This window comes from Phacochoerus africanus, chromosome 1 (assembly GCF_016906955.1).
Source record: "Phacochoerus africanus isolate WHEZ1 chromosome 1, ROS_Pafr_v1, whole genome shotgun sequence".
Taxonomy (NCBI): domain Eukaryota; kingdom Metazoa; phylum Chordata; class Mammalia; order Artiodactyla; family Suidae; genus Phacochoerus; species Phacochoerus africanus.
Window position 1 is genome coordinate 54,308,179 of NC_062544.1, and position 13,940 is coordinate 54,322,118.

At 40.6% G+C, this 13,940-nt stretch overlaps 1 non-coding gene across 1 annotated transcript; it reads right to left on the reverse strand.

The window, feature by feature from the left end:
* Window positions 1–8,379: 8,379 nt before the first annotated feature.
* Window positions 8,380–8,484, reverse strand: LOC125114018 (U6 spliceosomal RNA). Its single transcript, XR_007131669.1, has one exon. It is a non-coding gene; the product is annotated as a U6 spliceosomal RNA (small nuclear RNA).
* Between the last annotated feature and the right edge of the window lie 5,456 nt (window positions 8,485–13,940).

Genomic DNA, 13,940 nt, shown 5'->3' on the forward strand with positions numbered 1-13,940 from the left:
ATACTGGAGTTAGGGGGGTTTTTGAGATGCCTGTGGGACACCAGGAGGAAGTATCTTGGAAGAATTGTGTAAACCTGGTGGCAGTTGCAGTGGAAAGCTGCTGGAGCACCGCATTTGGAAGTGATGAATGTGGGGTTGAAAGGGGAATTGATTTTAGGGGTTAAAGATTTGAGGAGGTGGTGGTGGTGAGACATGCGGGGTGACATGCAATAGGCATTTAGAAATGATGAGAGAAGAGAATTCAGTTTTTTAAGACTTCAGTTTCTTGGTTGAACTTCAGCATAACCATCCTTGACTCAGTGATGGTTGAAACTATTTGAAAATATACAAACTATAGAAAGAGAAGACAGATGGGAGAGGTTCAAAGATTTGGGGAGATGACCATAGGAGACCAGAGGAAAGTGGTTCATTAGTTTGTTCAACATAATAACCTGTCATGATGCTGCTCTGCTAGCTAACATTAAAAATGCAGTGGAAGCAAAAACAGGTGGTTGAAGTTGACTCCAGTGGATGCAGAGTTACCCACAGAATCTAGGATAGGGCTGAGTGGCAAAAACCAAGAAAGAATATTTGAGGGACTCTTCAGCACTGTCATGTGGCTGAGGCCAAGGAGAAAGATTTTAAATTTAAGAATTGAGAGTTCCCAGTGGCCTAGCAGTTAAGGCACTGGCATTGTCACTGCTGTGGCACAGTTTCGAACCCTGGCCTGGGGATTTATGCATGCCAGGGGCATAGCCAAAATAAGTGCATTAAATTAAAAGACACTTGTAATGATTCTGGATTTGGCATAATTTAGTGTTTACTTTCCATAAGCCTTGTTTTCAGTAGAGCAAGACTAATGCTAACTTGCTAGAGTTTCAGGGGCAATCAGGCAGAGAGGAACTGCATTTAGTTTAAAAAACAAAGACGGGAGTTCCTGTTGTGGCGCAGTGGTTAACGAATCAAACTAGGAACCATGAGGTTGCCGGTTCAGTCCCTGCCCTTGCTCAGTGGGTTAACGATCTGGCGTTGCCATGAGCTGTGGTGTAGGTTGCAGACGCGGCTCGGATCCTGCCTCGGATCCTGCGTTGCTGTGGCTCTGGTGTAGGCCGGTGGCTACAGCTCTGATTGGACCCCTAGTCTGGGAATCTCCATATGCCGCAGGAGCAGCCCAAGAAATAGCAAAGACAAAAAAAAAAAACAAAGACAGTGGAGTTCCTGCTGTGGCACAGTGGGTTAAGAGCCCAGCTGGAGCAGCTGAGGTTCAATCCCTGGCATAGTACAGTGGGTTAAGGATCTGGTACTGCTGGAATTCTCATTGTAGTTCAGCAGATTAAGAACCCAGCCAGTATCCATGAGGATGCAGATTAGGTCCCTGGCCTCGATCAGTGGATTAAGGATCCAGTGTTGCTGCAGGCTACAGCATAGGTTGCAGATGGAGCTTGGATCTGGCATTGCTGTGGCTGTGGTGTAGGCCACCAGCTGCAGCTCTGATTGCACCCCTAGCCTGGGAACTTGCATATGCAGCAGGTGCAGCCCTTAAAAAAGAGAGGAGGAAACTATTTTATGCAGTGGTAAAATGCCCTGGTGCCCCAGGATGAAGAGTTGGTCTGACCCTTGTGTTTTAGGTCACTCAGACGATAAAAAATAATCCTCCAGTTATGATTAGTTGTAAAAACAGTTTTATTTCAATAGGTAAAATGTGTGGTCCTATGTAATAGTCAAAATTCAAAGTTGATGTAACCCTAACTCTTCCAGTTTGGGCCTCAATTGAGTTGGAGCCAGCAGTGGAGAAGAGGTGGGGACACGATCCCTCTGATCTCAGCCTTCTTCCTATACACATACTCTGGGGCTTGTGAGCTGCAGATTCACTCTTCAATGGAATTAAAGAGTAGGTAGGAGGAGGGGGAGAGGTGAGGGATGGGATGAGATGGTTCTTCCTTGGCTGGGTGGGTGAACAATATGGACCCACAGATACTTCTCTGTTGGGTATTTGTATGACCTCTCCTATGGTTCCCATCCTAATTCAGAATTGTCTTTTGTAATTCCTTCCTAGCCCCTAAGATCCAGCCTCTTCCTCCTGAGCTTTTCTCTGAGGGCCCTGTAGACTGGATCCAAAATGATCCCATGCTGTCCCTCCTGCATGGCCCAGGTCTGGTCCACAGAAAATAGCCCCACATCCCTGGCCTGATCTCATAGTAGCAGCCCTCTCCTGGCTCCCCACCAAAAAAAACAGTTGGAGGAAGCATATTTCAAAGTTCTTAGAGTGGTTCCTTTGACGTTTGCCTTACTAGGCTTAGAGCTAGAAGACTGTTGGGTTGAATACTTAAAACTTTATTGAAAGAAATGTCTTTATCAGTCTCTCCCTTGGGCCTCTCTATAACCTTGATCTGACTAAGGATTCTAAAAGTTAGGACCAGGTTCTTGGATGTGTTTCTGTTGTACGTGGCCCCATCTCTTAATTTGGTAGTTTTCTGCAGCAAGAAGAGCCCTAATCTGATTGTGTTGCGGTTGTTTAGATCTGTAAATAAACATCTAGCACATACACAAAGATTTTGATGTGCCCTCAGATGTTTAAAATGATTTGAACTCTAGAGTTACTATGTAGAAAAAAATACTTCCTTTAGGGAAAATTTCCAGTTTTAAAAAGACTACTGATAAAGTGGTAATGGAGAAAAGAAAGGTCTATATTCCTTAAGTTAGGGCAGGTGGTAGAGGTGGTGGAGGAGGAAGCAAATGGATTAATACCAGGTGGCAAATAAATTGTTTCAGAAACAAGACCATTTGGGGCAAATGGGAGGAAGGAAGGCATGGCAGTAAATGGTTCAACCACCTCAGTGGAGAATGTACAGTCTGAGCAGAAACTGCTTATGGTCCCTGTGTTGCAAAGGAACATACCTCAGAGGAGAAGCCACTACCCTAGAGAGGAGAGATAGGAAACAGGAAGCCTCAGAGAGTACTGTCCAATTAGGGATGGCTCTGGGGAGGAAATCCTCTGGGAACATATGCCTATGAGTTAGCATGGTGCCATGCTTTGAGAGTTGCAAGAATGTACATTGTATTGTACAATGTAAGATTACTTTTGTAGCAAATTTGTCTTCATAAAATAGAATCCTTGTCTATGACTGAGATGTGGAACCACAGTGGTAATCATATATCATATATACTACAGAGACCTAAGATATCATTCACATATATAATTTTGGCATTGGACTAAACTCCCCCCTACCCCAAGAAAGTCCTGTGAGAATATAATATAGAGGAAAATCCTCAATAGTTTTAAGTTTTTGAACATCTTTAAATTTTGAATAAATTTCATTTTCATCAGAGACAACCCTTCAAATCTGAGTTGATGAACTATAGGCAGATTTAAAGACAATATCATCATACCTTAGGGTATTTTTCAATTACTTGAATTCAGACCAATGCTAAAATTTGTAGATGTGAGTATAGGCAGGCATTTAGTATTTGCAAAATAACTATTTAACTGGGTTAAAACATGGTAATTTTAAGTAAATAACCAGAAATAACATGTAGAGTGCAAAAATGCAAACATTCAACAAAAATAGTACGTTAGTGAGTGTTCTACGGGAAGACAAGTCACATAGTAACTTGAACAGGAAAAGATTAAGAGGTTAGGGTAATAAGGGATTGGCTAGTAAAATCTCAAGTTAACTCTATAAGAAGATCAGAAATAAGCCACCGCCCCTAGAGCTGAGATAGCGCACCCAAGGAAGAGGCCTCTTCACCCCGAGAGTTGAAATCCAGAGGTCTGAGAAGGCGAAGCATGGCTTACTGGATGTTGAAGTGTCTTGTTTCTGGGACTTGAAAGCCACCAGAGGGGTGACTGGGGAAGCCATTCATGGGGAGGTACCTTGCCCAACTGTTCTGTTCTGAAGCTGCCTGAGGGGGGTCCGGGGAAAGCTGGTCATTAGGGCTATCTGGCCAGTGCACTTGGCAGGAACTGGTACTTCTGGAGAAGCCACCAACGCTAGGGGCCTGGCATTGGGAAAGCCCCCCATACTATTGGAACTTGCCTCTGGAGAAACCGTAGGCCTCTGAATCACCAAGGATCATTTTAATGCAGATTAGAGCTCTTGGTCAGATTCAGCCTAAATAAGATCTGCACAGAATTGGCCAATATAAATGTCTATAACATGTGATAGACAAGCATTGTCCTAGCAGAACCAGCATGAGCCATAAATGCAAACCACATATGTACTTTACAATTTTGTAGTAGCCATATTTTAAAATGTAGAAAAAGTGGGAGTTGCTGCTGTGGCATAGTTAATGATCTGACTTGTCTCTAAGTAAAGCTAATTTTAATAGTCTATTTAAACAGTTATATCCAACAAAGTATCATCTATCTTGTAATCAGTATAAAAACATACTTTTTTCATACTAAGTTTTCGAAATATATATAGTGTGTATTTTACACTTTCAGCACATCTCAATAAAGATTAGTTACATTTCAGATGCTCAGCAGCTTCATGTGGATGGTGGTTACCCTACAGGGTAGCACAACCCTAGACAAGTTTAGTGTTTAGGTGTTGAGTCATCATTTGGCAAAGTTGTCTGCATCTGAAATAATGCTGCATTTGGAGTTCCCTTGGCTCAGTGGTTAACAAACCCAACTGGGATCCATGAGGAAGCAGGTTCAATCCCTGGCCTCGCTCAGTGGGTTAAGGATCTGGCATTGCTGTAAGCTGTGGTGTAGGTCACATACGAGGCTCGGATCCCATGTTGCTGTGGCTGTGGTGTAGGCCAGCAGCTGCAGCTCTGATTGCATCCCTAGCCTGGGAACCATATGCTGTGGGTATGGCCCTAAAAAGACAAAAAATAAATAGATAAAATAGTGCTGCATTCATCATGTAAATAAATAGGTAATATCAAAGTTACTAACTTTTAGTTCAGATAATTTATTTAGGCTAAAATATTTACCACCTGTAAAGTGGTAGAAAAGTTGTACCTAACACACAACATTGTTGTGAAGTATTGCTATGAGAACAAAATGAGATGGTGCATATAAAGTGTTCAGCACAGTCCCTGGCACAGGCATAAGAGTGATAAATGTCAATGATCGTTTAGTATTATTACTATATAGCTGGTAATCCTAGCAAATGGGTATGACTGATAATAGCAGGAAGACAAAAACCCTGTAAGACAATCTATCTTGGTGACTTCATGGTCAGTAGACTGCTGTATGCTATAAACTCAAGCATTGTAGGCTCAGAAATTTGATTTGATGAGAGCAATGAGAGTAGATCTTCTCTTAGGGGAAACTCATGTTAACCAAGTCATCAAGATGAATATATATTCATTAAACTTATTTATTTGTGTGTCTTTTTAGGGCTGCACCCGCGACATATGGAAGTTCCCGGGCTAGGGGTCCAATTGGAGCGATAGCTACTGGCCTACACCACAGCCATAGCAATACCAGATCCAAGCCTCATGTGTGACCTACACCACAGCTCATGGCAATGCTGGATCCTTAACCCACTAAGTGAGGCCAGGGATAGAACTTGCATCCTCATGGATCCTAGTCAGATTTGTTTCTGTTGAGCCACATCAGGAACTCCCATTAAACTTATTTTTAACAGTCTGTCTATAATTGTAAATTGTACACTGTCTTATGTGCCATTCACTTATCTACGTATTGAGAAAATATCAGCGAACTAAGAAGACTAGGAAGAGAGAAAAGTGATCAGCCCAAGTCATGTCTAAAACAGAATTATAGTCAACTCTTATTATCTGCATGGGGTGGGTTAACCAACGATTGGGGTATATTATCTGATTGAGGCTCAGGAGCTACTTGATGGGGATAGGGCTCAGGCAGAGTGAGCAGATAAGGCATGGTCCTGAGATGTCTACCACTTAGCTTCAATCTCAAGGTCTTACTTTCTCCATCTACTAAACTTGCCCACCACCCCATGCACTTCACCTGCCTTTGTGTTAGCAAGAACTGTTTGAAAACAGGCTTAAAGCTTGTTTTACAACTGTCAAACAGGCAGAATACAATTCATAGTCTGACAAACAGCACTCTTACTTTTGTGTTTTTTTTTTTTTTTTTTTTTTTTACTCTTTAGGGCTGAACCTGAGGCATATGGAAGTTCCCAGGCTAGGGGCTGAATAAAAGCTGCAGCTGTACCAGCCTACACCACAGCTACTGTAACACCAGATCCAAGCCACATCTGTGACCTACACCACAGATCATGGCAACACCAGATACTTAACCCCTGAGCAAGGCCAGGGATCATACTCACATCCTCATGGATACTAGTTGGTTTTTTTTACCACTGAGCCATGATGGGAACTCCCACTTTTGTGTTGTTGAGTGAACTGGCCAAAGAGGATATTAGGAGATCTTTGAATATTAGGAAATCTTTTCTGTAACACATAGGCCACACGGCATTGTTTAAGATCAGTCACAGTGTGGAGTTCCCATTGTGATGCAGTGGAAATGAATCTGACTAGTATCCATGAGGATGTGGGTTCAATCCCTGGCCTTGCTCAGTGGGTTAGGGATCCAGTGTGAGCTGTGGTGTAGGTCGTAGACACAGCTAGGATCATGAGTTGCTGTGCCTATGGTGTAAGGCAGCAGCGCAGCTGATTTGACCCCTACCCTGAGAAATTAAATGTGTCGCAGGTGTGGCCCTAAAAAGTAAAAAAAAAAAAAAAATTTGGACACAGTGCCTTAGAACGCATCCGGGCATAGCCTAGTTACTTACACTATGATTACCTAAATGGGTCTAGACCTGAAACTAGACCCAATTACTAGAGGGAAATGAGAAACATTGATCAGCATTCCCACTTCTAAACATGTACCCTACACAAGCACTATCACAAAGGTGCAAAATTATATACCCATGGGCATTTGCCACATTATTTGTATAATAAAACATTATTTATATAAAAAAACAACTAAAACTCCTAAGTAGAGAATGAGTTAAATTACAGTACATGCTTACAATGGAATAACTATAACTGCTTAAAAACAAAAAGGCCTTATAAAACTACAGTAATCAAGATAGTGTAGTATTTGTATGAGTAGATATAAATCAGTGGTACATAACAGAGTTCAGAGGTAGGGCTACAGATATATACTAAATTGATTTTTAACAAAAAATGTCAAGGTAATTCAATGGAGAAAGATATCTCTTTTTTTTTTTTTTTCTTTCCTGTCTTTGCTAGGGCTGCACCCAAGGCATGTGGAGGTTCCAGGCTAGGGCTCGAATTGGAGCTGTAGCTGCCGGCCTACACCAGAGCCACAGCAACTCGGGATCCAAGCCGAATCTGCAACCTATGCCACAGCTTATGGCAACGCCAGAGCCTTAACCCACTGAGCGAGGCCAGGGATCAAACCCTCAATCTCATGGTTCTTAATCGGATTCATTAACCACTAAGCCATGATGGGAACTCCAGAGAAAGGATATCTTTTTCACAAATAGTCCTAGAACAATTAGACGTGCATATACAAAAAAAAATTTAAATGTAAAGAATCTCAAACCTTGACTTGTACTATCAAATCAAGATGGGTCAATGGCCAAAATGTGAAACCCAAAACTATAAAAATCTATTAGAAAAACAGATCTTTGTGCCACTAGTTGAGGCAAAGTTATCTTAGACATGGCATAAAAAGCACAATCTATAAAAGAAGAAATTTGGTAAGTTGAACTTCACCAAAATTAAATATATCTGTTCTTCAACATAATTAATAAAAACACAAGACAAAGGCTTGGGGAGACTATATGCAAATATGTATGATACATGACTTGTATTCAAAAGAACTTAATTAGAAAATAAATTGCCCAGTTCTTAAAATGTGCAAAAGAATTGAATAATTCACCAAAGAACAAAAAGATGCATGGCAAATAAACACATGAAAAGGTGCTCAAAATCAGTATCAGGAAAATACAAATTAAATCCACAATGACATGGAATGGCAAAAATAAGTCAATAAGTACATAAAAGTGACAATACCAAGTGCTAATGAGGAACAACTCAAATGCTCATTTGTTGCTGGGGGAAATGAAAAATTGTATAGCCACTTCAGAAAACTATTTGGCAGTTCTTAAAAGTTTAACATATACCTAGTATACAGCCTCAGCACTCCCACTTGAGTATTTATTCAAAAGAAATGAAAATGCAAAGACTTGAATGTGAATGTTTATAACAGGTTGTTCCTGCACCAAAATTAGAAACAACACAAACGTTACAGTTAGAGAATGGATAAATAACCCTTTGGTATATCCACACAATGGAAGAGAATGTTTAGTAATAAAAAGCAAGAAGCTACTGACACATGCAACAATATGGGTGAGTCTCAAAGTGTTATGCTATATGAAAGAAGCTGGACATAAAAGAGTACATATTGCATCATTTTCTTTATATGACATTTTTAAAAATATGGAACATTTTATAAATTTGCATGTCATCATTGTGCAGGGGCCATGCTAATCTTTGTATCATTTCAATTTTTTGTATATGTGCTGCTGAAGCGAGCACTATACGACATACACTTTTTTTTTTTTTGCTTTTTAGGGCCACACCCGAGGTATATGGAAGTTCCCAGGCTAGGGGTTGAAACAGAGCTGCAGCTGCCAGCCTACACCACAGCCATAGCAACGTCATATCCAAGCTGCGTCTTCGACATAAACCATGGCTCTGGGCAATGCCAGATCCTTAACCCACTGAGTGGGGCCGGAAATCGAACCCACATCCTCATGGATACTAGTTGGGTTCATTTCCACTGAGCCACAACGGAAACTCCTGAGGCTTTCTGATAGAACTACTTGTGGGATATGTTCCACCAAAACCAGGGAGAAAGGATGAAAAAAAAAAAAGAAAACAAAAACAGCATGGCATTAGGAAGCAATAAACCTAACATAGGAGAAAGGTAAAGGGACTCTCCAGGATGATAGTGTGAAGGAGATTATCAGATGAGAACTCTGAGATAGATATAGAAGGCAAGCAACTGAAGCAGGTAAGGAAGCTCTGGGAGAGAGGCTGATAATGCATATCACGTGTTTCAAAGACTACAGTATGGAAAAGAGGAAAAAACATTACAAAAGAGAAACCTGACAAACATAACCTTAGCTAGGTAATCAAAAATTAACACTGATAAATCATGTGGATAGTATAAACTCTTGATGTGATATGATTAAAATAGAGCAATCTGTATTCTTCCTCTCCAAAACCTGTAATGCCAGTCTAGCCATGAGAAAAACAATTCCTATAGAAGGCTATCCCATAAAATATCTACCAATACACCTCAATACTGTCAAAGTCATAAAAAACAAACAGGAGTTCCTGCTGTGGCACAGCAGGCTAAAGATCCCACATTGTCACTGCTGTGGCGTAGGTTTGATCCCTGGCCCAAGAACTTCCACATGTGAGGGCAAGCCTCTCTCCCCCACCAAAAAAAAAAAAAAATCATTGTCATGAGGGGGTTACAAACATTTTAACCCAAAAATATTTCAAACTGGGACTCGGGAATCATCTACAGTAGATAAATGAGGGACACATCCACAAACTAATTTTAATCACTAACTTCCTGGAGCCTGTTTAACATAAACTGATTTTTTTCACTCTTTCTTTCATAGTCTCATATTGCTTCCAGCTCTCTTTAATTATCCAGTCTCTAAGTTAAGTATTCTGTCCTTGGGTCCCTTATCTGTACAACGTAGAGTCCTCACCTAGGCTTACTGCCTGACTCTGCCCTTTGGTGCGGGCACCCAATCTGTGTCTCTAGCCTGAACTTTCTTTGCGATAATAGACCTATATTACCAGTAAATTCCTGGATATCTTTCCTGAATGTCTCTTAGATGCCTTACTGTTACAGACAGAATTCATTATTTATCTTAATTCATTCATTTGCTCTTTTAGGGCCACACCTGCAGCATATGGAAGTTCCCAGGCTAGAAGTTGAATTGGAGCTGCAGCTGCTGGCCTACACCACGGCCAAAGCAACTGCAATATCTAAGCCTCAGCTGTGACCTACATCACAGCTCAGGGCAACACCAGATCCTTAACCCTCTGAGTGAGGCTAGGGATCCCACCTGCATCCTCATGGATACCGGTCAGGTTTGTTACTACTGAGCCACAACAGGAATTCCCAGAATTCATTATTTCTGCTGGACTTCCATTCCCCATTATCCAGAAACCTGGATGAGGTAATTAAGGTTCCTTCCTTTCCCATTCTGTCTACACCCACCTCTGTACCTCCTAGTTTCATATCTAAATAGGTCTTGAATTTTTCATTTCCATCCATGGTGCCTGCCTTATCATTTCTTCACTAGGCAATTGCAAGTCCTCTGTTTTACTTCACTTGGTCTTGCTCTTCTCTAATCTATCCTCCACACTAAAGTCAGAGTTTAAAAATTTTTTCTCTAACAGGTTTTTTTTCAATTCTGTAATATATGCATAAGGTTTAAAACTACAATATTAAAAAGAGTACACAGGGAAAGGTCTGCACTTTGCACCTGACTCTCAGTCACCCAATTTGCCTTCCCAAAGAAGCTATCAACTTTTTTTTTTTTTTTTTGTCTTTTAGGGCTGCACTGGTGGCATATGGAGGTTCCCAGGCTAGGGGTCGAATCGGAGCTGTAGCCACCAGCCTACGCCACAGCCACAGCAATGCCAGATCTGAGCTGTCTGCAACCTACACCACAGCTCATGGCAATGCCAGATCCTTAACCCACTGAGCGAGGCCAGGGATCAAACCCTCGTCCTCATGGATGTTAGTCGGGTTCATTAACCACTGAGCCATGTTGGGAAATCCTTTTTTTTTTCCAACTTCTTTAGTAAAGAATCTGTTTCTAAATTGCATTTATTTTTCCACTCTTTGAGTACAAAATACCAACTCTTAATGCTCCCCTAAATATATTCTAGTTCAAAAGACTTTGTGGACCTCCACAGAAGTTATGCCTACTCTCATGAAGCCCTTTTAGGACTATATGTATACATATATTTATTATACATATATTATTTATTATTTATTTTAGCACCTATCACATTGCTTTGCCATGTCAAGGCAGTACTGTGTTCTTTTGTTTTTTGAGTCAATACCTAGTTGTTTAATAAATTGAATGTTGCAATTTAACTACAACTAAGGAAATACTAGGCTGCATTAATAGCAGCATAGTGCTTAAGGTTTTTAGTTCTGACCACCACGTATACTAAACAGACATTGAGGAAGTATAGTATCTCCCTAACAGTGTAGAGTTTACTAACACTGTGATGGTCTTAAGAAGAAAAGACTTTAAGAGATTGCACAATTCTGTTAGAATCTCGGAAGGACTGAAAAAGGAAGCTGCTGACAACTAACTAGTGAGTTTTCCCATGAGATGGGAGGTTCTCCACCACAGTGTTAGGTCATCCCGATTTGTCTTTATCAGCGGTAAGCTGTATTGTAACTTATTTGTACTAATAAAAGTTGAAGTACTAAAGTTTGAAAACAATTTACTTTTTCTCCCTCTTAAACTAGAGCAGATCCAAGGTAACTTCTATAAAGTCACTCCTGCCCACTTATATTCCAATATAGTTTGTCAAGATAGAGGACCAACTGATGGGTCCAGAAACTGGGGGTAAGTCACAGTTTACCTTATCTTCACTTCCACCGTGGAAGAATGTTAGGCGTGTGAATATTATCTATTGTGGGGTTGAGGGGAATACACAGAATTGCCCACCTAGACTATGAGCTTCTCCAGGACAGGGAACCATGACTTTTCACTTTGTATCTACCCACAGTCTCTGGGTGGAAGAAAATGTGACAAAAAACTTTTAAAAAGGACTGAAGGAAAGAGAAAAAAGCAAAGGAATAAAGAAGGCTTATTATTTGCTTCCTTAGAATTCAGTTTTTAACACAACTTAGGAAAAAATCAATAAAAGCTGCTTAAACAGAGACCCTGAAGACTAGATAAGATGACCTCTATGTTCCTAATCAATTCTTTGACCTATGATTATTGGTTTTATTTACCTAGCAATGCTTTCAGGTAAACAGTGGCATTTAATGAATATTTATTAAGTAGATTATAATATAAAATAACACCAAGGCAGAAACAAACTGATGTTTCTGCTAAAAATGAATTGATAGTTTCATGAAGAGCTAGGTTTGCAAAATTTAGCTTCAGATTGCTCCCTTGTTGAATGCCATGTTGCTTAACTGGCATGGTACAGAGCTGAGGTACCTTGAAATCTTTTCCTTTTAGGGTAAAGGAAATAACAGAAACTTGCTGGGCAATATTCTAGACATGATGCAAATTTTAAATGGCTTAAGACACCTTTTTTTTTTTTTTTCTTTCCCACACCTGGCATGCAGCAGTTCCCAGGGCAGGGAATGAACCTGAGCCATAGTAGTGGCCTACGCCAGGGCTACCAGGGAGCTCCATGAGATGCTATTTTGGGGTGGGAGGATTAAAGTTTGTTTTTTTTTTCCTTTAGAGGATCCAGAGAGCTATTTCTGCTTTGTAGATATCCAAAAGGCTGCGGAAACTCAAAAGCAAGCAGGTAAAGATGAAGAAACAAGAGAACAAAAATTACAACAATAGCCACTGCCTGTCCCCAAACATCTCATGATCAAAAATTTCCTGGTTGCAACTAGAGATTCTCATACTAAGTGAAGTAAGTCAGAAAGAGAAAGATGTATACCATATGATACCACTTATATGTGGGATCTAAAGCAAAGCACAAATGAAGTTCCCATCAGGGCTCAGTGATTAACGAATCCAACTAGGAACCATGAGGTTGCGGGTTTGATCCCTGGCCTTGCTCAGTGGGTTAAGGACCCGGCATTGCCGTGAGCTGTGGTATAGGCCACAGACGAGGCTCGGATCTGGAGTTGCTGTGGCTGTGGCGTAGGCCACCGGCTACAGCTCCGATTAGACCCCTAGCCTGGGAATCTCCAAGTGCCTCGGGTGCAGCCCCAGAAAAGACGAAAAGACAAAAAGACAAAAAAAAAAGGCACAAATGAACGAACCTATCTACAAAACAGAAACAGACTCACAGACATAGTATAGAACAGACTTGTGGTTGCCAAGGTCTGGGGGTAGGGTGTGGGATGCACTGGGAGTTTGGTGTTAGCAGATGCCAATTACTACATTTAGAATGGATAAACAATGCTGTATAGCACAGGGTCCTACTCCATATCCAGTTTCCTGGGATGAACCACGATGGGTAGTGGGATAAGGTAGTTATAAACACCAGCTCTGATCATGTGACCAGTTATAGAAACAAAGACTAATTTTCATGCATATTTTTTCCTTATTTTGTTATAAATATGTTTGTTTATGGGTGTGTAGCAAATATCTTTAAAAAAAAAGCTTATGTTGGAATAACTAAAGTGTATAGCAAGATTGCAAAAAAGATTTCTTAACTTTTTGGCTCTTCAAAAATATGCATAGTCTGTAATACAGTAGGAACTGATTATCCAAAGCTGGTTGTAACTGTTCTCTGATTATTTGATATAATTCTAAGCTCAAAAGCTTTTGTTTCCCCTGCAGTACCTTGCTTGGAACAAAGCTGTCTCTGCTTAACGCATGTTATTTTGATTTTATGAAGTATGTAAAAATCAGAAGAGCTGAGTAACTTTCATTGGGATGGAAAAAGAACATCTTTTCCTTTTTTATATTTTTTCATGAAGAGTCCAACTCTTTGTCCATTGACACTGGCCCAAATGCTATGACCCGGCAGAACTGAGATCACATAAACTGGTTTTTGTTTTGGTTGACACTTGACTTCGCCCATGTTAGAGTAATAATTTACAATTATTTACACTCACTTAAAAACTCTATTACAAATACACATACTTTCTCTACTTCCCCTGTGATGTGCCATGACCCCATTGTATAAACTCTTACTCACTGGAAGTACAATAAATTTTTGTTGTTGTTGTTGTTGCTATTTCTTGGGCCGCTCCTGCGGCATATGGAGGTTCCCAGGCTAGGGGTCCAATCGGAGTTGTA